At 41.6% G+C, this 25,271-nt stretch overlaps 1 protein-coding gene and 1 pseudogene across 3 annotated transcripts in view; one reads left to right on the forward strand and one right to left on the reverse strand.

Annotated features, from left to right (window-relative positions):
- Window positions 1–6,758: 6,758 nt before the first annotated feature.
- BMPR1A (bone morphogenetic protein receptor type 1A) overlaps window positions 6,759–25,271 on the forward strand; it is a 90,903-nt gene continuing 72,390 nt past the window's right edge. For both annotated transcript variants that reach the window (XM_080926094.1, XM_080926095.1), the window contains exon 1: window positions 6,759–6,886. The gene's annotated coding sequence lies outside the window, so the exon portion shown is untranslated. The remainder of the gene's footprint in view (window positions 6,887–25,271) is intronic.
- Window positions 15,028–15,625, reverse strand: LOC308428302 (high mobility group protein B1-like; annotated as a pseudogene). Its single transcript has one exon. The product of its transcript is annotated as a high mobility group protein B1-like (transcript).

Genomic DNA, 25,271 nt, shown 5'->3' on the forward strand with positions numbered 1-25,271 from the left:
AGCAAAGCATGCATGTATACACATGCCACACACGGTTTAGGCTTTCTGATGATAACTGGAATTTGGTACATGTGCAGGTGTTTAAAAAAATCATTCTGTGCATGTCTTTAATCTCAAAGAGGCAAAGGCAGGCAGATCTCTGAGTCCAAGGCCAGCCTAGTCTACAAACTGAGTTCCAGGATAGCCAGGGCTACACATAGAAATCCTGTCTCAAACCGTGTCCCCATCTCACTCCCCCCAAAAAAGAAAGGAAGAAATGAAGGAAGGAAGAAAAGGAAGGAACAAGGAGCAAACTCTGGATAATACCAGTCATGAAAGGCAGTGTTTGAATAGTGGTAACCTAGCAACCCTGGTGTTCAGCAAATCGACTATAGCAACAATGGTTAAGTGTGTGTGTGTGTGTGTGTGTGTGTGTTGGAGGAGACAAGAAGAAGAGCACAGTTGATCTGAAAAGTCTATGACTATTTCCCTTCTCCAGTTAGACTTTGAAAGCAGTGAATTAGCAGAGGCAAAGACTGAAATCTTGTGTATTTTGACACTCTGTTTTCTCTTCCCAGGCAGAGAGGCTGAGACGCAGGCACTCACACACATATGAACAGGGCACATGGTCCTTCTTGGAGAAAAGTCTAACAGTTTGTTGTCACAATGCACTGGTTTCTAGACATAGTGAGAATCACCTCTGGTGTTTCATCAGAGGAAGGCTAGAGAGAGTGGCATGATTCTCTGAAAGGACAACCTTAGGAGGAGAGCTAGCATAGTTCAGGCTTATGGTGAGGAAAACAGGCTGTAAGGTGCATAGCAAACCGAATGAAAATAGTGTGCATTTTAGAGGAATGCAGGCATTTGTCACAGGATAAATACAGGACTATGCTGCTCCAGAAGAAGTGAGACCGTTCTCACTTTTGTTTTTAGAAGCAAATGGAGCCTCATTTAACTGTCAGAGTGAGCTATTAAGACTTCAATGAAAGTTACGTCACTGGAGGGCAGGAACATCTATGATGGCTAAGCCATACAGTCATATGGTCAGTGCTTAGTAAGTACTTCTTACCTACTCGGTCTGCCAAGCAGTGTGCTAGAAACCAAGGATAAGGGCCTGGTGTCACACAGCTCATCCCATTCTGATTACTGAAAATGTAACAAAAACAGCATCACATTTTTAGTAGGAATAGAGTGGAGTGAGCTTAACAGTACCACAGTTCCCGTGACCGAGACATTTAGAAATGGTCACCACATCTGGTGGACAAACTAGCACGCATGCCTGGTTACACTGGTGAGACCATATGCAGCCACAGAGCCTGGCAAGCGCAGAACATTCAGGAGTCAGTGTGGTTGCCCATGGCTCTCCACACTCCTGGTCAGCCGTGCTAACATGTCTGCCTGAACCGCTGCTGTGGCACCTCACCTTGCTCCTACTAGCCCGAGTAATCATACCCAGGCCCAGATGCTGGAATTTCTGCACTGGCAACCCCAAGGGAAAACCAGTGTTTAGTAGAAAATAAATGGAAGGTGGGTCTTTGATTTTTATGTGTCTGTGTATGTATACACACACACACACACACACACACACACACATTTTCTATTTGCTGTGTGACAAATACCCTAGAAAGGTAATTTGAGGAAGTGTTTGTCCTGACTCACAGGCCCAGTGTACAGACCATGGTGGCGGCAGGAGCCTGAGGCAGCTGGTCACCTTGTGTTCAGAGGCAGGGAGCAGAGAGAGATGCATGCTGGTACACAGCTCACTTTTTCCATTTTATTCAGTCCAGGGCTTTAGTCCGTGGAATGGGGTGGACTAGGTTTAGAACGGGTATTTTCTTTTTTTTTTTTTTTTAACCTCAAAAAGCCCATATTTTTTTCTTTCAAAAGACTGGGTCTCCTCATCTAGGACTGGCTAGTCTGGATCTGGCCTTGAACTCAAGACATCTGCCTGTCTCTGCTTTACCAGTGTTGGCACTAAAGGTGAGCCATGTCCAGTTTCTATGACTCTAAATACCATCAAGTTGACAAATAGGATTAGTCATCAACACACACACACACTTTTTAAAAAATATTTTAATCATGTGTACGTGTGAGGGTACATGCACATATGTGCAGGTATTTGTGGAAACCAGATGTCAGCGGTAGCTGGAATTACAGGGTGTTGTTAGCTACCCAGTGTGAGTGCTGGGAAGTGAATCTTTCGGTTCTGTTCAAGAACAGTACAAATTATTTATTTATTAACAAAATTTATTAATTTTGGAGCCGTCTCTCCAGTCCCTCACATACATACTTTTGAAAAAAAGCAGATCTAGGGGCCTTTTCAAATATACGCTACTTTTGGATTCTTTTCTTGTTTTTCTTTCTGTTAGGGACTGAACCTATATCCTTGTATATGTGAAGAAGTACCTGACCTATCCTCTGGTCAGTATTTATTATTATTATTGTTGTTGTTTTGGTTTTCAAGCAGACTTTTGTTCTCTCTGTAGCCCTGGCTGTCCTGGAACTCAGTTTGTAGATCAGGCTGGCCTCAAACTCAGAGGTCTGACTATCTCTGCCTTCTGAGTACTGGCATTAAAAGAATGTACCACCACCACCTGGTTGCAAGCTAGTATATTTTTACCATGCAAAAATTATTCACAGATATCTAGTGCATATACACGTATGTAATTCTTCTACATAACATTTTATGGCATATATACATATACATTATGTATTTTTTTTCTGGTTGAAAATTCTAGTGTAATAGATCACTAACTTACTGTCCTCAGTACAGGGAAGGGAGGACAGCGAGTATACAGCAGGTTGTAGAAGGACACGATCTGTGCTGGGCTGAGAGGGAGCAGGGCTGGGAGGAAATGCCGTGCCATGGGCAGCATCTGATAACCAGAGAAGTGAGCTAACAACAGGTGGTAGTCTAGGAGAACAGTTGGCATTGGGATACCCAGCCTCAGGAAATGGGGAAAGCACTCTTGATAAGATGGGTAGAATAGTCAGGAACACAGAATGTCCAAGTAAAGAGCCAGAGTCACAGGATGGTCAGTCTGTATCCTAGGACGGGGTGAGTCTCGGCAAGAGAGAAACTTGCAGCCTAGGCAGGCTGACACTGCAGGATTTCAGAATAAAAGGGCTTGAGGTTAGGGATGTGGTTTAACAGGTAGACTGCCTGGCATGCAGGCAACCCTGGGATAGAACCCCAACACTGATATTAACCTGGGGATGGGGTACAGCCTGTAAATCCTAGCACTGAGGAGATGGTAGCAGGAGGTCAGAAGCTCAAGGTCATCCTTTTCCAGTGAGGTCCAGGCCAGCTTGGAGTACGTGAGACCTTGTCCCAAAAATAAATAAATGCATGGCTCAGTGGATGAAGGCACCCGCTGCCAGATTTGACAGTCTGAGTTCAATGCCTGAAACCTACATAGGAGGAGAGGACCGATTCTGGAAGTTTCTTTTTGCAGGCTGTGCCAGACATGTACCAACCCCAAGAAACAAACATACAAAAGCACACAGAAGGGCCGAGGTCAGGTCTCTCCGAGTGTACAGGGAAGAGTGATGCTCCACAGTCAGGCTTGGGCCTGAGAGAAATTCTGGGTACCCTTTCTGCCTTGTGGCTTAGGCAGGGACTGGATGGCAAGGTGAGGAGGGACAGGGGGCACAGGCTAAGAGGTGTTGCTTTGCAGTGATAGGCCCAGGAAATGTCTTTGAAACAAAGCAAAATTAACATGGAGAAAGGGAAGGAGAAAACTGTTTATAAGTAAAATGTAAGTAAGAGAAACAAATAAGAGAGATCAAATACTATACGTAAGCTATGGTAGAGTATCATTAATAAAATGACATGGTAGTGTCCAGGCTGAAAATTGCCATCTGTCCCTTCTACTTCCCATAACACATTTATCCACTTAATACTGGGTTTGTAACAAACCTAAGTGTCACTTACCAAGGGCATCCTTCCACTGGTCTTTACTAAGCTCTTATCTCTATACCCACAATGACTTACTGCTGCCTTTTACCTCGTAAAATCTTTACAACAGGAAAATGACTTGGGGCGGATTAACTTGGATTAATCTATTGAACTTGGATCCCTGAAGGCAGAAGTCCCTTATTTCACTAAAGATGATGTAATCCCCAGTCTCCCAGGCCTGATCCTGTCTTTTCACAAAGTTCTGCCACCATCCAACAAAGAAAGGGTCTTGGTGACAAGGTTCAGAAGTGCTCAGAGGAAACCCATGCTTATCTATCTCATTCACTTAACAAACCGAGGCAGGAGTATTTAACAAGTATCACTGCAAACCAGGCACTAAGGTCCAGGAGAGTGGAGAACAGACTGGAGTATCTGGAGTTTTAATACAGAACAGGTGATGCGGAAAAGTGTTCTGAAGCTTGCTGTGTTGGCACACGCCTTTAGTTCCAGCACTTGGGAGGCAGAGGCAGGCAGATTTCTGTGAGTGTGAGGACAGCCAGGGATACAGAGAAACCTAGTCTCAAAAAACAAAACAAACAAAAAGTGTCAAAAAAAAAAAAAAAGTGACCTATTGGGAGGGAATGCTTCCTAGTTTGCTCAGGCAACAACAGCCAGTTTCAGAACCTGTGAGGAAACTAACTCCAGAGGAAAAGGCTCATTTCTAGTCCCTTCTATTAACCTACTTAAAGGAATTCTACTGCATTACAGAATGTTAAATTGGACCTTGAAGTGTTGCCTTTGACTTTGGGGGCCAGACCATACGTGTCCAGATGTCTCCTTGGGCTCCTGCCTCTGTTCATTTAGTGGGCAGGCAAACCGGAGGAACAGGCTGGCATGCTTATACATGCCAGGAGCTAAAAAGCAAACCATGTCCCAGCTCACTTGACGGTTGGCAGCTGTGGGCTGTGATGTGCTAAGGAGTTAAGTCTGGGTACTAGATGAGTTGATTTAAGCAGAACAGGAGAAAACCAAGCTACCATCCCAAATATTTGAAAAGGATCTTTTCGTGGAGAAGCAAAGATATGAATTAAAAGCCCATGCAACCACTGTGCTTGTATTTCAATAGCATGTAACTCAAAGCAGGCAACACTAGTGTGTGTACCCCAGCTTTGGTGCACTAAAGCCCCAGTCTGAGATTCTTGCCTATTTCACAGGCTGAGTTCTAGGATGCAGAAGTCACACTAAGTCCACTTGCCATGGTTTTCTCTGTCACAACACATGGGTAGGCATAAGACTTTTTGGCTAATGAGTTCAAATCTCTCGGAACAAAAAGGTCTTCTCTTTCCCTTCAAATTCAAGAGGGGTAGAATGTAGAAACATCCGGAAAGAAAAGTGACCATCTTAAGTGGATGCAAGAAACCTCTGATATCACAATATACCTTTGGTGCCTGGAGAATATCACAATGACTCGAGACCATACAGCCCAAGAGCTCAGAAAAAGGATGAGAGAATGTAAGTCAAATGTCAAGGAAGATGATGGAGCCAAAGTGGACGGAGAAGGGGGCACGAAGAACAGTTAAAACTAGAATGTAAGGGAATTTAAATATATTTTCAGCTGAATATGAGGGAATGCCTTGGGATCTAAGTTTTGTTTTTTCCTCCAGGCCAGAATGTGCATAAATACACACACATAAAGTGCAGGGTACATTCTCTTCCTTCTCTTTCTATTTTATATGATTTAAAATCTATTTTAAACAATTTCCCAAGTGACTTAAAGTCTTCTCAGAAAAGAATTAACTGAACGAACACGATATATTTGTTGAAATACTTACGGAAGAAGTTAGGTATTTAACGACTGGTTTAAAAGGGGATTATCTTTTCTTCACCCACAGGCCACTGAATACTTTTAACGGCATTTTGCACGGAGACTGAGTGGGGAAAGGAAGAAAAAGAGGTAGCGACAGCTCTTTGCATTTTCTAAAAGGATGGAATGAGACTTGGGAGGGTATCCGAGGTCACTCGGGCTGAGCCAAAGGTGGATCGAGAGTCGTATTTATAGTGCGGTGACTTCAGTTCAGCCGGCTCCCGCCGCTCCTTACGCCCGAGGAATTCGCGCGCCCGCGGATCACTGCAACCCCAGCGGCCCGGCCTCCGGGCCGAAACGAGGCTTTCGCTACGTGACCCCGAGAACGCGTGCACCTCCACGTTCCGCCCCGCGGGCGAGAACCAGAGAGAACCGGGGCGGGGGACAAGAGGGTTGAGTAATGGATGCAGGGTGGCTACATTTTCCTTTGCAACCACAACTACGAAACGGGCAACCGATCCCGCACCCTGGGGACACGGTGCCTTCGGAGCAACCGGGCCGCTTCTCACGTGCAACGCGAGCTCCGGCTCTAGAAGGGGTGTGCCCGCACCGTCTCCTTCACGCAGCCTGGGCCCAGCAGCCCCTCCGTCACGCGTGTGGCGGCGGCGTGCGCAGAGGGGTAGCCCCCCTTCCCTCGGCAACCTGGCGCCCCCGTGCCGGCGTCAGGCCCTCCTTCCCGGCAGAGGGGCGCCGAGCTCCACGGGCCCTTCGGGCACTTCCGCCGAGCTCTCGGCTCGGTTCGTGTCCGGGGCGGGGCCGGCGCCCCGGGGCGGGTGCGCGCAGAGCTGGCGGGGGCCCTTCCCAGTGCGCGCGCGCCGGCGCCTCTTGCTCGCCCAGGCCGCCCTTCCCCCCACGCGCCGCCCCTCCCCCCCCGCGAGCGAGCGTCCTCCGCGGCTGAGGCGGCAGAGATTGGAATCTGCTTGCCGGCCGCGCGGAGGAGGAGGAGGGCGGAGGGAAGGGCGGGGAGGGAGGCTCGAGCTCCCGCGCGTCGGCCCGCGCGAGACGAGGACTGTACGGCCGCGCGAGGGGCGACCGGGCCCGGGCCGCTGCACGCCGAGGGCGGAGGCCGAGCCGGGCCTCGCCGCCCCGCGGCTGTCCGTGCCCGCCTGCGCCGAGCGCTGGAGGATGAGTTTCTCGGGATCCCGGTGAGTTGGCGGGTCGCGGAGTGCGGGTGCGCCGCGGAAGGCCGGCGAAGTTTGGGGCGACGGTGGCCGCGCAGGGGAGGCCGCGACGCGCCTCCGCGGGGCCTGCGGGAGACCCCGGCCCCGCGGCCCGGTCCGCCCGCGCTCGCCCTTTTGTTCGCGTTCGCACCACTCCGGGGACGCTTCTGGAATCCTTAAATGGGAAGGGCGCTCAGGTTCCCGCTCCGGAGCTGCGCGGCTGATACTGGGGCTGGGTCTCGGGACCCTGCTAGGAAAGGAGAGCGAAGCGTGTTCGGTGCCGGGGGGGATGGAGGCCGGACGAACTGATCGGCCCGCCCTCCAACTTGGCTGCGGGAAGGCGCTGGGTTTCTCCCTCGGTGCCTGCGAGTTGGTTCACCTGTTGTTCTGAGCGGCCTCCTCCGCTGCCATGTCTGTTGTGATTCTTGCACTTCGATTTCGGGAAACTTTGCTGGTGTGCGTGCGAGTACATCCCCCTCCCCGTTCCTAGCGGAACGATTTGGTAAAGAAAAGAAAAAATTAAAAAAACCAAAAAAAAAAAAAAAAAAATCAAACCCCAAAATCCCGACGTGTTAGGGAAGAAAAATAATAACGCCGTGTGGTGTTAGTCGTGCCTGGCGTTTTGTGACTTGTGAGACTCCGTAGTGGTGTCGATCTTTTTCATTTAGTTAAAGGGCTGCAGGCTTTCTCTTTTAAACGGCTTAAAACTGTTCTGAGTACATGATACGAACTTAGCACTCGTGTCAACGTCATTTACTTCTTAAGATAACCCTGGTTATTGTATTCTTTGTTGCTTTAGTAGAGGAAACCGAGACGCAGAGGTTAAATAACTTAGATAAGTGAGCTGGGATTGGACCCAGGGAGGTCGAATTCGCGAGTATGGCCTTCTTACAAAAGCAAATTGTGCAAAGACTTAGCGTTTTCTGGTTATTCACGAACTCCTGTGCTGCTTCAGTTGTAAGCCCGCTTGTGTTTGCTCTTGAGGGGAAATTAAACTTTGAGATAAAATAAAAGGTAATCTAATGCTTATCATTGTTCTCGAACTAAAAGATGTTATACCGAAATTACCTTAGCTTTTTAAGGTCAACACTGAAATATGAACACTTCTAGGGAACGCAGAGCTTATGGAAAACAGATTTAAATTTGGAATGGGGTTTTATTTGAACCTGTGCTCTGTTTTATATCCTCCGCCCCCTTCCCCCTGTTCTGGGGGGGGGGGGGCTTTTAACTGTCTTTCCTTCTCTCCCCATCCTTTAAGAGTCCAGTAGGGTGTTCTTTGCTTTGGATTCCTTCTCCGTCTACTTTCCTTCTAGAGGAACCCCTCCCGTTTACTAGGTAACATTTTGTTCATCTCCTTTTCTTATTACCTATAGGGGCATAAATTACCTTCTCTGCTGTCTTGTTTTTTGTTGTTCCCATTGTATTGATACAGAATTTCAATATATAGCTCAGGCTGGCCTCCAACTGGCTGTAGATCAGGCTCGTGTTATGGGTTTTTTAAAAGTAAGTGCACTTAGAATCCTTCAATTTACACAAACTTTTCTATATAGTTTTGCTGTTCTCTCAAGCTGTGTTATATTTTCTTTTCAAATCATATTAACATTTTGAAGTTTTTTTCTTAAAATGTAATATAGTCATTAAAGAGAAATTGCAAAATAAGAGCAAAATTGAAGTAAAATTAGAATATAGTCATCCATAATCCCTCCTAGAGAGACTGCCAGGAGTAGACTTACTTTTCCTGCCTCCACTCTGGTGACCATCCATTGACTTAACTCCTTATTGACAGGATTTCACATTCACAAAGGAACTACAGCTTAATCAGATCTAAGTGCTCCTTTGAGGCCTGAACTTTTTGCTAGGGATGCCCTCCACAATTTAGCTACATCTCCAGCTGGACTTCTCATCCTTAAGACACAACGTTGCTGTTTCTCTTCATCTGTGCTTTATTGGAGGAATATATACTGTATTCTGACACACGGAGGGAGGGTGCAACCACACATATTGTCCCTGTACTCATGGAGCTTAAAGTCTAGTGGGGGAGACATGTGGAAGGGTGAGTTCTGTATAATTAAGTGTAATTGTGATGATAATTAAAGTGTAGGGTATTATACAGCTTAAAGTGGAGACCTGACCTGGTGCTGGTGCTTAGAGAATCTAGGGAGACTTCCCTGAAAATGTTATTTTGCATTCTGACAGTTGTGAAGGGAGAAGAATGAACTGGGTGCAAAGGGGGCATCTGTGCCATGGTGGCCTTATTCCCCTTTGCCCTCTTTCTGCCTCTGTTCTTTCTTCTACTCTTAATTATTTCCAGGTCTCACTTTTCACATCACTTAAAAAAATGTTTCTAATTCCTTGAATTGTTACATTAATTTCTGTGTGTATGCTTGCAGGAGTGAGTCTTCTACCAAGTGGGTTCTGGTTCAGGTCTTCAGGCTTGGTTGGTGGTAGGCACCCTGAGCTTTTGAGCTGTCTGGCTGGCCCTCCCATGAATTGGACCTGGTAATGGAGTTTAGATGAGCTCTTGCTTAGCACTGGCTGGCTTGTGGTGCTACCTGTTCCTGCTAATGGAGCAAGCTCAAATCTTTCCCCAGTCTGTAGGTGACATTTATACATACTGCTTTCTTTCCTGACACTGTGACTCTTCGTTGTATTCCTGCCAACTCTGACACAAGTCCTAGTGTTAGTGTAGGGATGATAATAGTCATAGAGTAATAAGGTAGCTTCCCTTCTTGCTCTCTCTTCAGGAGCAGTTTGAACTGTGATTGTTGTCCTTGAATGGCTGGCGTATAGATGTATGTATATGTATATATACATATATGTATATATGTGTGTCATGCCATATATATGTATATATACACATGCCAGCCATAGGTGTGTGTGTGTGTGTGTGTGTGTGTATATACAGGTACGTAAATATGTGTATATACTTATATATGCACATAAATACACACACACACACATATATATACACACACATACACATAAATGGTTATATATATAACATATATTTAAACCTAGATTTTTTTTTTCTGGAAAAGACTTTAATTTATTTAATAACTTGGTTTGTGTAAAATTTCTATTTCTTAAAGCTTTGTATTTTTAAGGATTTTTATTTTTAATTAGCTGTATGTGTGCATGTCTCTATTTGGGTATGTATGTACTGGTGAATATGGGTGTTCAGGGAGGCCAGGAGAGGATGTTGGGTTTCCTGGAGCTGGAGTTAGAGGCAGTTGTGAGCCACTCAAAATGTGTCCTGGGAAGCAGACTCTGGCCTGCTGAGCCACCACTTTAGCCATGGGTTTCAGATTTTTCCAGGAATTTATTTATCAAGTGTTCCAGAAATAATTTCCTGAATTAAAAATATCTTTTCTTAGTTCAAGAATTTTATGCAGTGTATTTTGATTATATTTATCTTCTATCCTCATTTCCCTATTCACCTAATTTCGAGTAGTTGTCTTCTTAAAATCTTTTTTGTTGTTTCTTTGGTGTTTTTTTTTTTTTTTTTTTTTTTTTTTGGACAGTTTTTCTTTGTAGTTCTGGCTGTCCTAGAACTCACTCTGTAGACCATAGTGGCCTTAAACTCAGAGATCTGCCAGCTTCTGCCTTCTTAGTGCTGGGATTAAAATTTGTGTCACCATTGCCCAGCCTAAACACTTTTAAGAAAGTAAGCTGATCATTCAGTTTGTGTTGCTCAGCTACCCTTGGGAGTCAGGCATGCCCTGAAAGTGTGTATGGCCAGCCTACCAGGGAGGGATCACACCATTAAAGAAACTGACTCCTTCTCCCAGCAGCTATCAAATGTCAATAGCTCTTCAGCTGATAGTGAGATTTCATGCCCATCCCTCATAGCCGCTGTGAGTTTCTATGTGCAATGTCCTGTTGTGTCCAGAAATCACCGTTTCCTTGAAGTTGTCTGCAGCCTCTGGCTTACAGTCTTCCTGTTCGTTCTTTCTATCCCTGAACCTTTTTAGAAGGGTGTGCTATGTTGGTTCCATTCATTTTTGAGGATTCCAGTCTTTTACTCTCTGCACATTGACCAGTTGAGGAGCTCTGTGTTGAATGCCATCTATTGCAAGAAGCTTCTCTGAAGATTGAGAGATATATAGCAACAGATTATTAGGAGTCAGCTTAGTACTATGTTTATTTAGCAAAATATTGGTAGTACGTTTTTTCCTAGGGGCCACATTTCTTGGCTCTGTTAACAGTGCCATGTGTGGATTCTGTGTCATGGTTGAATAAAATATTTTATTTGGAGTTTATTTCGTTTTCATATAGTTACCATCTACCACTTTAATTTCTGCTATATTTCTCTCCTTTTCTGTTTAGTCTATGGTTGGTGGAGTCAGTCCTATGGCAAAGGAGAGTCTACTGTATGTTATTCTGTTGTCGTTAAGGGACAGGGTCTTGTATTATCTTCCTGCTAGTAGGGATTCAGCTGCCTGCTGTCATATCCAGCTTGACTTTAGGGTTTCAAGTAAGCTTTAAACCAGGTGTGGTGATGCACACTTAGAAGCCGAGGATCAGGAATTCAAGACCAGCCTGGGCTGCATAACACTGTTAAAAAGACCAAATCAGTCCAAAACAAGTAAACATAAACATGTCTTTGAAAACAATTTTTAATTAGATGGTTATTTGAATGTGTGTCAATCCTTTCAACAAGTTCTTAAAATATAAAATTGTTCATATGCTTGAGATGACAACACTCTGAACCCTCAGGTAGAACTGTGAATTTGAGGTCAGCTTAAGTTACATTGCAAGATTGTTTTAACCTCTCAGCCACCCACCTAGCAGTGTGCCAAGAGATCTTAGAGATTTATTTATTTATTTTATTATTTAAAAGTTCACTAGCTAGGTGCTTAAGGAAACTGATAGCTAGTTGAATTCATCTCAACTTGGGTTAAGGGGATTCCTAAGTCATCTGGGCAGTTAAATACAGAACTAATGAGTAGAAACTGAATACACATTGAAATTATTTTTGAGTGTCTTACTTTCGCTGATGTTGTGGACTTTATTACTCTTCCTTTTATGCTGCTCATGAACCTTGTTTTCTATGGCATAGACTCACAGTGCTAATGTGTAATCAGTGCTGCTTGGCTCCTCCTCTGGCTGATGATCTGAGGAGGCCGAGGTATGCCAGGTGCAGGGAGATGAAGATCAGTTTTGCCTTTTGGGAGACTTTTTGAAGAATCAGTTTGGAGAAAGGAGGACCTGCAGAGCCTGGAACTTTTTTAGTTTTAATGATCTGGCCTAGAGTGCACAATAGGAGAGAATTACGGGAAGACGTGGGTAACTAGGTACAGATGAGGAAGGACGGGATTCGGTTAAGACTGACGTTGGGTTTCTAGCTGGGGAAGCAGGGTGATTCTGGTTGATGACTGAGATAAAAAATTGTGGAAGAAGGGCTGGTTTGTGGAAAAAATAGTGTAATTTTTACATTGTTTGATTGTGTGCCTGTGTGGGCACATGTGTTGAAGTTACAGGACACCTTGTAAGAATCAGTTCTGCCTACAGTGTGGGTCTGGGAGCACCTTTATCCCCTGAGCCACTCACTAGCCCCAAAGTGTTTTCTTTTGTTTGTTTGTTTTGTTTTGTTTTTGTTTTTGTTTTTAATCTTAAGGAGTTTAAAACAGCCCCTAGACAACCAAGTAGAGGTTTCTGGGCCCAGGCTGCAGTCAGTGGTAGAGTACATGCTTGTGTAAAGCCCTGGGTTCATTCTTTAGTACCAAAATTTATGGGGGTTGCTGGGGGTGGGAGGGGTGTTTCTGTATGGATCTGGGATTTCACAGAGATTTGGACTGGAGGAAGACAATTTGGAGTGATTATTGTAATAGATTGCATATTTTTACAGCAGGATTAATTGGGTAATTCTCAAAAGTGCTTGTAATTTGATAAGCCCAATGTACATTAAGGAAAGTAAAGCTCTACTACCCCCACCATATTAAAAAATAAAACAAAGAAATAAGTGTGACTGAATCTAGTGGAGTCATTGGGATTCTGTCTTCTCTGTTGTTCCTCACATTTTGGGGTTCTTCTTTGGCGGGGCAGTGCATTTTCTGGCAGAAGAGGGTCACTGGTAACAACTAACTCCCGAGTTTACCTGGACCAGCCTGCTTTCAGGAGGAGAAAGGAACCATTTCTAGTTGCATAAATCTGTTTCCTACAGAGATGATTATACATGTACATGAAGGATGGAGTGTTATTAGTGTCTGGGCCTTCTGTAAGCTCTCAAGATCTAATACCACATGGGACGAACAAGCGGTAGTTTTTCCCAAAGATAGCTCTGGAGAGAGAAGCTAAATCCATTTGGTTCTTAGCCTTCTAAAGGTAATTCTGTTAGAATCTGAAGAAATGTACACAAAATAATTGTGGAGCAATATTGTGGTGGTTGTACTATGGACTTCTTCCCAGATTCTACTGATATATTTAGCAAAGATCACAAGCAATAGCAGGTTAAGGCCTGAGTAGAGAGATTGACGGTAAGCAGTTGTCTAACCATAGTTAAGATCTGCACAGGGGAAGTCTAGTGGATAACACGGAAACCTGGCTTGTCTAGAACATAACTTTTATAATATGACATGTAGAGGATTTCGTGATGTGGTCAGTTTTAAAAGCAAACATTTTTGTCTGCTTTTTTAAAATTATGAGAGCAATACATCTAGCATGGATAATTTGAGAACTATAAAAAAGTACCAAAAAGCAATAAGACTTTGAGTTTCTCATTTGATGGAAAATATCTTGTACTGTTTGTTTCTACTGCTTGTAGCTCTGCAGTCTTGGATATCACACGGACCTATTGGAATCTGTTGGTTTCTTGTCTCGAAAGTGAAAGAGAACATGTGAACTTTCAGGTCATTTTCCTATTGCAGAGAAAGAAAGGAAAGGAAGAGGGCTCTTCTTGATGTGAACCTGAGTTCTATGCCAGGGATCCACTTTCTGGAGGGAGAGAACCTACCCCCACAAGTTGTCCTTTTACTCTCATGAGTGTGCACTGCCCCTCAATGTAGTAAAAAAAAAGAAGGAAAAAAAATTCCATGACTTCAGTGCAGAGCAGTTAGTTGTTGATATTGCTGACTATGCTCTGTGTCCCGGAGGCATTGCTGGATTTCTGACTTTTGCTAGAAAAACCACTCCTTTAGCCTTGGCAGTCAGTGTTTGCAAGTAAGAAAGGGAGTGGCTTATGACTAGTGATGTTATCTTGGTGAAGAAAAAGTACTTACAGATTACTGAAATAGTTTTATTTTTTTGTCCTTGTTATCATTTGTCCTTGTTAAGTGCTTTTCTTTGGCTTCTTATTAGCTTACAAATACAAATCTAATTCACTCAAGACTACCTTTCTCTGGCCCAGACTTCATTTCCTTAGGGTTCACTTTCTACTATTTTGTCATTAGCCTAAATCACCTAAACATTACCTTTCTAGATATGTGTTTTAAATCTTGGGATCTGTATTGATTATTACAGTATCCCATACCATATGTAGTTGTTAGACATTTAAAATGTGGCTAGTCTGAATCATGTCATAAAGTGTAAATTACAATACACACCAGCTATTGTAAAAATTCAAAAATGTAAAATATGTTTTTTTTTTAAAAAAAATTGTATTTACTTAGAAGCATTCAGAATGTCAACAAAACAGCCACAATTTTTTTTTTTTTTTGCAATTACAGAGTGGTATTCAGTTAACAGAACAATTATCTTCTTATAAGCTGCATCAGAGACAACTGAAGATGAAAAAAAAAACCCAAAATAAAACCAAAAGAAAAAAAAAAACCCGGAAAAAAAAAGAAAAAAAAAGAAAAAAAAAAAAAACAAAAAAACAAACTACTGTCCCCATATATAACTAATTTGTGCTGTGCACCAATAAGAACCTGCTTTAAATTTCCATGCCAATTTACAACCCCCAGACTGTACCAGGCAAGGTTAGTGGCTATTGAAAATACCACCAGGACAGGGCTATCTAAAGACACATTCGGTAGTGTGTTAACTATACAAAAAAAGACACTGTACAGTTTAAAAACAAATCTTACACAGCCTTACATTTCAATTTTTTTTCTTTAAAAGGAGTGAGTTGTGTACAGGGGGGGTTAAATGCTTTATAGACAAGAAAAAAAAACTGCGCTAGAACCAACTTATTCATCATCATCATCTTCGTCTTCCTCTTCATCCTCCTCATCATCTTCTTCTTCCTTCTTTTTCTTGCTCTTTTCAGCCTTGACCACCCCCTTTTTTGCTGCATCAGGTTTTCCTTTAGCTCTGTAGGCAGCAACGTCCTTCTCGTACTTCTCCTTCAGCTTGGCGGCCTTCTTCTCATAGGGCTGCTTGTCATCTGCGGCAGTGTTGTTCCACATCTCCCCTAGTTTCTTTGCGACATCACCAATGGATAAGCCAGGATGCTCACCTTTGATTTTTGGGCGGTACTCAGAACAGAACAAGAAGAAGGCCGAAGGAGGCCTCTTGGGTGCATTGGGGTTCTTGAACTTCTTTTTGGTCTCCCCTTGAGGGAGAATGTAGATTTTCAATTCTCTTCCATAATGAACCTTGTCAGCCTTTGCCGTATCTTCAAATTTCCCCTTTTCTTTAGCAGACATAGTCTTCCACCTCTCTGAGCACTTGGAGAACTCTGAGAAGTTGACAGGAGCATCCGGGTGCCTCCCGGCGGGTTTGCACAAAGAATGCATATGAGGAGGACATCTTGCCTCTCGGCTTCTTAGGATCTCCTTTGTCCATGTTTAGTTGATTTTCCTCCTCGAGGCAGAGTCGCCCAGTGCCGGTCCGGCTCTCACTTGCCCCGGCGCTGTCTCTATGGAGTTCAATGGACTGCAATGTAAAATGTTTTCAAAATGTTGATTACATATTGAAATAGTACTTTGGATACATTGAGTTAAAGAAATTACTATTTAATGGGTTTTTGTTTTAGTATTTGATTTCATATTTTTGAAGCAAATTCTCCCTATTCTGTCTCTCCTTGAACTCTGAACTCACAGGCCTCTTGGCTCAGCTCTCTGAATGCTGAGATTATAGGTGTATGCTATTGCACCTGCGTCTCCCCCCCCCCCAAACTCCCTTCTTTTCCTGTTAGCAGAAGTTACACATCTTAACTTAAGTAGGGTGACATAATGAGATATCCTGTAATCCTTCCTCACCTCCCATTACCATTTATACAGGCATAGGGATTAGTATAATTTTCTTTTCTTTCCCTATCCCAAAATAGGTCATTTAAAAGTTTTTGTTTTCATCGAAAATGTGTGGGTACTTATTTTATGTTAATACATTTTGATTTCTTTCAAGATAGTTGGTATTCCATTTTGTGAATATACTTCCATTTTACTTGTTTTTGAAACAGGACCATGATATATAGCAGTAGTTAGCCTTGTACTTGGCTTTGAACAAGTGGCTCTCCTCCACTCTGTCCTGAGCAATATGATTGCATGCAGGTGTTCACCATTATGCCTGTCTCACTTGTCCCTTATTGGTTAATGGTAAAATTGTTTCCAGTTTTTTTCTCTTGTGTTACAAGTAGTACTTTCTCTGTGATACTATTTTGTAGGATATATATTTTTTAAAGATTTATTTAATGTGAGTACACTGTAGCTGTTTTCAGACACACCAGAAGAGACTTCTGATCCCATTACAGATGGTTGTGAGCCACCATGTGTTTGCTGGGAATTGAACTCAGGATCCTTTTGGAAGAGCAATCAGTGCTCTTTACTGCTGAGCCATCTCTCCAGCCCCCAAGGATAAATTCTTACAAATGAATTTACTCTAAGAGAAGGTGTGTAAAGTTCATATAAAGTACCTACTTGCCCTGTCAGATCTTTAGAATTTGTATCCAAGTGGGCAGTGTTTGTATATTCTTCCCCATGGCAAATATAGGTCTATTTTTACTTTTCTAATTTGCCAGCTGAAAAGTTACTCCTGCTACAAAATTACTTGCTGTACTGAGAGTTATTACCTCTTGGTGGATGAATTTCATTCTAAAATCGTTTGTATTGCTAACATTGTAATGGAATACCTTGTACAAAGAAAGTGCACACATTTGTGTCTGTTAATGGCACTAGGCTCCAAAATATGCTTCTGTGTCATAAAAATTACTTTGAACTGAAGGCATTTGCAAATGGAATTTTATCAGCTCCTTACCTGCCTGAAGCTCTGCCAAAAAGAATCACTTGTCATAGGCTCTTAAGCTCCCCCGGGGACTTGAATTGCCATAAAGCTCTTCCTTTTGGAATTTTGAAATCCTACTGGAGGGACTTTGTCACCACACATAAACAGACATGGCTAAAAATCCAAATTAACTTGGACTTCCTTGGTAAGAAGTATCTTTCTTACCTGTGGCTATCTCCAGTCTCTGTCCTGAGGGATGATTGCATGCAGGTGGTCAACATTATGCCTGGCTCACCAGTCTCTATTGACTAAAGGGAAATAGTTTCCATTTATTATAAATAGTGCTATCTTACTCTGTGAGACAGATTCTAATGTTGTGTGTGTGTGAGTGTGTGTCAGAGAGAGAGAGAAGAGAGAAGAGAGAGAGAGAGAGAGAGAGAGAGAGAGAGAGAGAGAGAGAGAGAGTGAGTTTAATGCTGACAGTCTAGTTGCTGAAACTAAAGAAAGCAGAGGGAAACCTTTTCCTCTTTAGTAATGGCTAAATTCATCCCTAGTCCCAACATCTGAGTAGAGATAAGAAGAATGAAGTTTCTCTAAAAATACTTAAAAACAATATTTTTAAAAATATAAAAATGCTTTAAGCATGAGTAAAATTGCTTTAAACTGAATTTTCCAAAATCTGTTCTCCAAAACTAGAGATTTATTAAGTGTCGTTGAGTGTTCTGTTAGATGTACTTCACATAGTCTTCCACTTTTGCATATACTCTCTATAGCTGTAAAGCTGTTTTTTAAATGGAGTGACATCATAACTGGGCTCTAATTGTATGAGATCTTTGTTCTTAAATTTATTTCATATCAATTTGGCTGAAAGAGTAAAGTGGTTGTCCAGCTTCTTCTGACAGTAATTTCTCATTAATCTGGATACCAGAAACTAAAAATTTTAAAAAGTTAATTGACTCTTGGCTTATTCATATGCTTAGTGACCCTGGAGTCCAGAAATAAATGTTAGCTTCCCTGGAACTAGAGTTACTGACCATTGTGATGTGCCATATGGATGCTGGGAACTGATTCCCCAGGCCCTTTGGGAAAGCAGCCAGTGTTCTTAACCTCTGAGCCCCTATGTTTAGTCATTTATATTTATTGTGCTGTGTACTTTATACTCTGCTTACTAGGTTTATTGCCTTCAGCCCAAGCGTTAAAACTCTTTTAAATCTTACACTGAGAACAGTAACAGCTCTCAGAGGGCTACTGTGAGGGCACTCATGCTGCCTCTGTATAGCAGCTTGATAAATGTTAGTGAAGATGAATATTTGTCAGGAAAAACTTGGATAAAGTTTTTTGAATTATTTTTCTCAAAGATTTATTTATTTATTATAGATAGCTGTCTTTAGACACCAGAAGAGGTCATCAGATCTCATTACAGATGGTGTGAGCCACCATGTGGTTGCTGGGAATTGAACTCAGGACCTCTGGAAGAGCACTCAGCACTCAACCACTGAGCCATCTCTCTAGCCCAGGTTTTTTAATTTTTAAAATAAATTATTTTTACTATTTTAACTGTGTATATGCTTGTGAAATATGCCCACATGAGTACAGGTGCTTGTGGAGGCCAGAGGTCTCAAATCCCCCTGTAGCTGGTGTTACACGCAGCTGTGCGCTGCCAATGTGGGTCCTACTTGCTCTTGAATGCTGAGCCCATCTCTTCAGCTTCTAACGTTTTATTTTTACATTTTTTTACGTACCTACCCTATTCCATATTCTTTCTCTTAAATAAAACAACAAAATCTCTCTCTCTCTCTCTCTCTCTCTCTCTCTCTCTCTCTCTCTCTCTCTCTTTCTCTCTCTCTAAGCACACAACAACAACAAAAAATGGAGTTGTTTTGTGTTGACCAAGTATTTCTAAGCATGTGAGGCCTGTCTTGGAGTATAGTTAATATAACCAATGTCACTGCATAGAAGAGAATGGATTTTTCTCTTCTGGCCATTATCAGTTGCAAATAACTTCTTAGGTAGGGCTAAGATTCTGTGCCCATTTGTCCTCTGTGCTGAGATTTTTATCTGATTTGAACTTGTGTAGGTCTTATGCTTGCTGTCTAATCTCTGAGTTCATTTGCGCATCAGTCCTATTGTTTCTGGAAAATACTATTTTGGAGTAGTTCATTCTTTCTGGCTCTTAAACATTCTGCCTCTTCTGCATAGATTCTTTAGCCTTGAAAGGAGGGACCGTTTAGGGCTGAGTACTTCAAAGTCTCTCACTCTCTTCACATTGCTTGTGAGTCTGTGTTAGTGTAAGAAGAAGCTTCTCTGATTAGGGTTCAGCAGTGCACTGATCTGTGGATATAGCAAAACATTATCGGGAGTCTTCTTATTGGCATAATCATTTAGCAAAATGATTATAATAGATTTCCCCCTAGGGCCTGCAACCTATCTAGTCTTGGGTTCTTTTTCTCATTAGCGGTGTCAGGTATAGGTTATATCACATGGGTCTGGCTTAATGTCAATCAAAAGTTAGTTGGTTACTCATGTACATTTGGACCCTTATTGCATTAGTGTATATTTGGAGGCAGGTTGATATTGTAGATTATAGGGTTTGTAGCTGGGTGAGAATGATGACTAGTTCTCTCTTTCATGAACACTACTCAGTAAGAGTGAAGCTGCCAGTTGAGTGCTAGCTCTAGTTCTCAATGTTTGATGACATGGGTATGTGGTGTTTTCAGCAATTGGGTCTTACTATCAAGTTGTGGAGAGTAATAGCATTGGCAACATTCTGTAAGTCGTGTGTGTGGTGTTCTAAGGAACCCCTTTAGCCAATGCCTCAAAAAGATGTAATCCATTCTTGATCCTGGGATTTTTATTTAGGGCATTATCTCCTCCATTATATGATAAGTAACTCCATTTAAATATCATTTATATATTTATATGTATGTATGCTTCTACATTAGTAGGTTTCCATAAAAAAGTAATTAAAAAAGTAAATCTGGTTAGGTGTTCTGTTTTGGTAAATATTGCTGAATGACTCTCCAGCTTTCTCATGAACTAATGATGAAAAAAAAAAGCTGCTGGAGAGGGGGCAAAAGTAGTAAGAATAGGTTGAATAGAAGTAGTTCTATCTTATTGATGAGTGCAGGGAATTGAAATTAGAGCCTCAGACATACTAGGCAAGCATTCTACTACTGACCTATATTTTCAGCCCATGGAAGTACTTTATGTAGGGAAACAGGTAGGAGTAGGAACTCCCTCATATCTTAGGGTCCTACAAAAGACCCTTGTATACTAAATCCCATGTTATTTTTCTGTATGAAACTGTGTGGCTGTCATTCACAATCTTTTGGGCTTTCCAGCATTGTTTCTAATTGTGTTCTGATTCTCCATATAATCTTAGCATGAGATGTGTTTTCATTTTGCTTCCGTTTTAAAATGTATACATACATGTTCATATTAAGCCAAATATGGAATTGTATACCAACTCTTGGGAACATTAAATAAGTACTAATTAAAATATTTTTTGTAACTTTTTGGCAGTGTTGGAGATTAAACCTATTGTGTGTGTGTGTGTGTGTGTGTGTGTGTGTGTATGTGTGTGTGTGGGGGGGGGAGGGAGGGAGGGAGGGGGAGAGAGAGGGAGAGAGAGGGAGAGAGAGGGAAGGAGAGGGAGGGAGGGGGAGGGAGGGAGGGAGGGGAGGGGGGGGAGACTGAGACTCCTAGGCAAGTATTGTGCCACTAATATTTCCAACCCTGTACTTTTACTTGGTATAGGGCATTTTTGAGGTTTATGAAGATTTAATTATTTTGTAACCATTATGTAAATGTCTGTGGACTTGAGTTTAGAAAATGTAGAATAGTGACATATAAAATTGAGATAGATTAAATAATGATCAACATTTTCTTACTATACGATCATTACTGTGAATCCTAAATATGAATCTCTTTATAAAGTCCACAAGTATCTGTGATGTAGGTGCTATTACCAACTCCTTTGACTCATGAGGAAACTGAATATGCAGAGGTTAGTTAATCTTCAAGAGCTACACAGCTAGAACGTGCGTGGTAGGACTTCCTGATTCACTTTAGGGTTCATGCATATTTTTTGAAAAACTCACATATTAGAAGTTGGTCTTGAATTCCTGACCTACCTACCTCTGCCTTCCAAGTGCTGTGCTTACAGATATGAGCTGCCATGACCACTCTAAAATCCATTCTTATTTATGCTTTATTATTTTAAAATGTTTATATTTTATGGGCATGAATATTTTGCCTGTGTGTATGTATGTGCACTGCATGTGTGCTTGGAACCCCCTAGAGCTGGGAGTTATGGATAGTTGTGAGCTGTCATGTGGGTGCTTGGAACCAAACTGGGGTCCTTCAAAAGGCAAGTGTTCTTAATAACTATTGAGCCCTTTCTCTAGTGCCCCCTATTTTATTTTTAGTTATGTGTGTGCCTGTGTACAGATGTGTGCTGATACCTGAAGAGAGTGTCAGATTCCCTAGAGCTAATAGGTGTTTGTGATTTATTTTCCTGACCTGGGTGCTGGAAAATGAATCCTGATTCTCTGAGAGAGCAGTGTAGATTTTTTTTTTCTCCAAACAGGTCTTTGAAAAAATTGATTTAAAAAATTTTTTTACTTGTATGAGTGTTTTGCCTGCATGTATGTTTGTACTACATGCATGCCTTGCTGCCCATGGAGGGCAGAAGAGGGTATTGAATCTTCTGGGACAGGAGTTAATAGATGACAGTGAGCTGCCATGTTGGTTCTGAGAACTTGGAGCAGCCAGTGTTTATAAGTACTAAGCCATCTCTGCAACCCGCAGAGCAAGTGATGCTATCAGAACAGTTGGAAACATAGGAAAGCTATGAGGAAAACAAAATTCCTCATCATACTACTCAAAACTGACATCAGTAAATATTAATGTAAATACTTTAAGTTGAAATCATTACCTAATGTTGCTCTCATAACTTTTAAGATTTTGAGTAAATAAACTGTTCTTGATTCTTGAATCTAAAATGTAAGAAACTTCAAAGTAAGGGGTAGTGTCTAAATATAAAGTTTGAAGATGGAACTGGCTTATATGCAGTTACATCCTCTCTGGTTTGACTTTTTTTCTTTTTCTTTTTGGTTTGTTATCTTTTCTGATACTGGGTTTCTCTGTATAGCCCTGGCTGTTCTGGAATTCCCTCTGTAGAATAGGCTCCCTTCAAACTCAGAGAGATCTGTCTGCCTTTGCCTCTGAGTGCTCAGATTAAAGGCCTGACCCACCAATGAAATTTGTAGCCTTTGCTGGCCTTGAACTGGTTATCCTCCTGCCTCTACCTCCTTCAGCAAATCCTTGCTGCCTGCATCACTACAGCTGGCCTATTGGAGACAGGATCTAAACCGAGGGAGGTAAAAACCAGATAGTGGCCAAAAGCTAGATAGAATCTCTAGTTCAAAGAACAGACCCCTAACATCTGCTGGGCAGCTGGGCATCTTTTATTCATGGTTCTGTTGTAGATATAGTATTTTTTAAAAGAAAACTGTTTGAGATACATTAAGTATATATTCATATCAGTAACTATAAGTTCATTTTTATCTCTCAATGTATGTTTAATTCATCTTTAAGTGTATTTTTGTTTCCTAGGAGTCATTCAGATTTTTTTTTCTAAAAATAACAGTACTTTTAGGGGATTAAATTTAGATTTCCTGCTTATATCATCAGTGCTGAATCAATATTTTATGAGATTATACATCAGGAGCTCTTCAGTGGTACGGACATGTGATACTGTTGTATACTGCTTTATTACTCAGGATTCCAGGATGATCTTGGACCTTGGATCAAGACTAGGTTGTGAGAAAGCATGAGAAAGCTTTAGGTAACCCAGTAGCTGGGAAGGGGTATCAAAGATTGTCAGGTATACATACCTTATTAATGGGCAGACATTTTAAAAATAAGATTTTAAAAACTTCATGTTTTCATAGCAGCCCTATTTATAATAGCTGGAAGCTGGAAAGAACCCAGATGTCCTACAGTAGATGAATGAATACAAAAATTGTATAGTTACACAATGGAGTACTACTCAGCTATTAGAAACAGTGACTTTATGAAATTCCTAGGAAAATGGATGGATCTAGAGAATATCATCCTGAGCGAGGTAACCTAGTCACAAAAGAACAGACATAATGTGCAGTCACTGATAATTGGATACTAGCCCCAGAAAGCTCTGAATACCCCAGAAACAACTCACAGGCCATATGAAGCTCAAAAAAAAAAAAAAAAAAAAAAAAACCCAAAGGCCAAAAAGTGAAAGCCTCAGTCCTTCTTAGAAAAAAAATATAAGCGTAAGTGTATAGCACCCTTTCAGAGTGTGATACACCTGGACCTTTAATCATTAATAATCCAAGAGCTAGGAATATAGCCTTGTGGCAATTCTTGGTATTGAAAAATCATATGTTTCATCTATACACACCAAGAAAACTCTTACTGTTTCCATGTTACGTTTTGTTTTACATGTACTTTATGCTTATGATAACTAGTAAGATTTCAATGCATACTATCAAACCTTTAAAAGAATCAAATACTGACAAAATGCTTTTAAAAACCTGTACATGTATCTCTCTTTTTAAAATAAAATTGTAACAAAAAAACTTCATTTTTTAAAATATTACACAGATTTAAGGAAAAAGTCAAAAAAAAAAAAAAAAAAGAGAGAGAAACTAGACTAGCAAAATCAGATAAAGACAGCTGAGAGAGAGAAGAGAGAGACACCAGTCAGTTAAAAATGTGTGTTAAATCTGTAGACTAGAGCTAGTCTGAGGATTGAAGGATAATTTTACCTTTAGAAACCTATAGTATTATTTTCACTATAGTAATAAGGAAGACCAGTTTAGTATAAGACAAAAAAAAGTAGATGAAATTGAGTATGAGCCTTTACTGATTGCTCCTCCTTCCCTCCCTCCCTCCTTTTATTTCTCTTGGATTTTTGAGACAGGGTTTCTTTGTGTAGTAGTTTTGGCTGTCCTGGAACTTGCTCTTTTAGACCAGGCTGGCCTTAAACTAAAAGATCCACCTGCCTCTGCCTTTAAAAGCGTTGGGATTAATGCCATTGTTACTAATAGAGGCTTTAGCTATTGGAATATTGGAAACTAAAGAAAAAAAGTATAAGGCCGGTGAGATTGTGTAGTGGTTAATAGCATTTATTGCTCTTGCAAAGGATCCAAGATTTATTCCCTGCATGTCAGTAGATTCACAACCACCTGTAACTCCAGCTTCAGAGGGATCTGATACCTCTAACCTCCATGGGTACTGATAGGGGTAAATCTTTGTTTTAAAAGTGTGTGTGTGTGTGTGTGTGTGTGTGTGTGTGTGTGTGTGTGTGTGTTCGTGTTCGTGTGTGTTCATTCCACGAGCTCGGAACAAAAGGTTTTGTATAGGCCAGCAGTAGCAATTGGGACTTTCACTTGCTACATGTGTCTGCTGATCTTTGGCCTACTGGGCAGTGTCCATCCCAGACATGCTTTGAATGGTGAGAATACCCTGGAAGAGAAAAGCTTTCAGTTTCCTGCTTACCTCCACAGAGAACATCCATTGTTTTGAAGGGTCAGTGGCAAACAGAAGTCTGGTTGCTTTCTGAGTGCACCTTGAGAGCAAAAACTATACTTTGGTGCCCATCTCACTCGGTATAAAAATAAACTTAAAAGAAGTTTACTATCAGAAGGCATGTAGCCTGGAGTCTGGAGGCTCTGCTGTCCTGAAGAATTCCAAAAAGTATATCTAGGGAAATTGAAAAAGGCTTTCTCTAAAATTAGCTTAAAAAAAAAAAAAAGAAAAGAAAAAGTAATATGGGGCTAAAGAATTAAATAAGAGCTGCTCTTCTAGAAAATGGGATTTTTTTTTTCTAGCACCCACCATTGGGTGGCATAAAACTGTCTGTGACTCCAGCCTCATTGGATCTGTTGCCACCTTCTTGCCTCCAAGGCTACCTATTCACACAATGCATTTATTTAAAATGCAAGTGCAAGAAAATTAATCCTAAGCATGGTGGTATATGCCTTTAATTCCAGCATTTAGTAGGCAAAGGCAGGTGGATCTCTGCATTCAAATCCATCCTGATCTACAGATTAAGTCCAAGACTGCCAGGGTACATGGAGAAACTTTGTATTGAAAACCAAAATGACCAAACCAAACCAACTAAATTATAAAAATAAAACTTTTAAAAAATGTAGTGATGACTTACAGGTGACACAGAATTCAGTCAGTACATAAAAAGTGAGCTATCCCTGAGGTTCCTGTTGCT

The sequence above is a fragment of the Micromys minutus genome (genome assembly GCF_963924665.1).
Source record: "Micromys minutus genome assembly, chromosome: 12".
In the NCBI taxonomy this organism is placed as follows: Eukaryota; Metazoa; Chordata; class Mammalia; order Rodentia; family Muridae; genus Micromys; species Micromys minutus.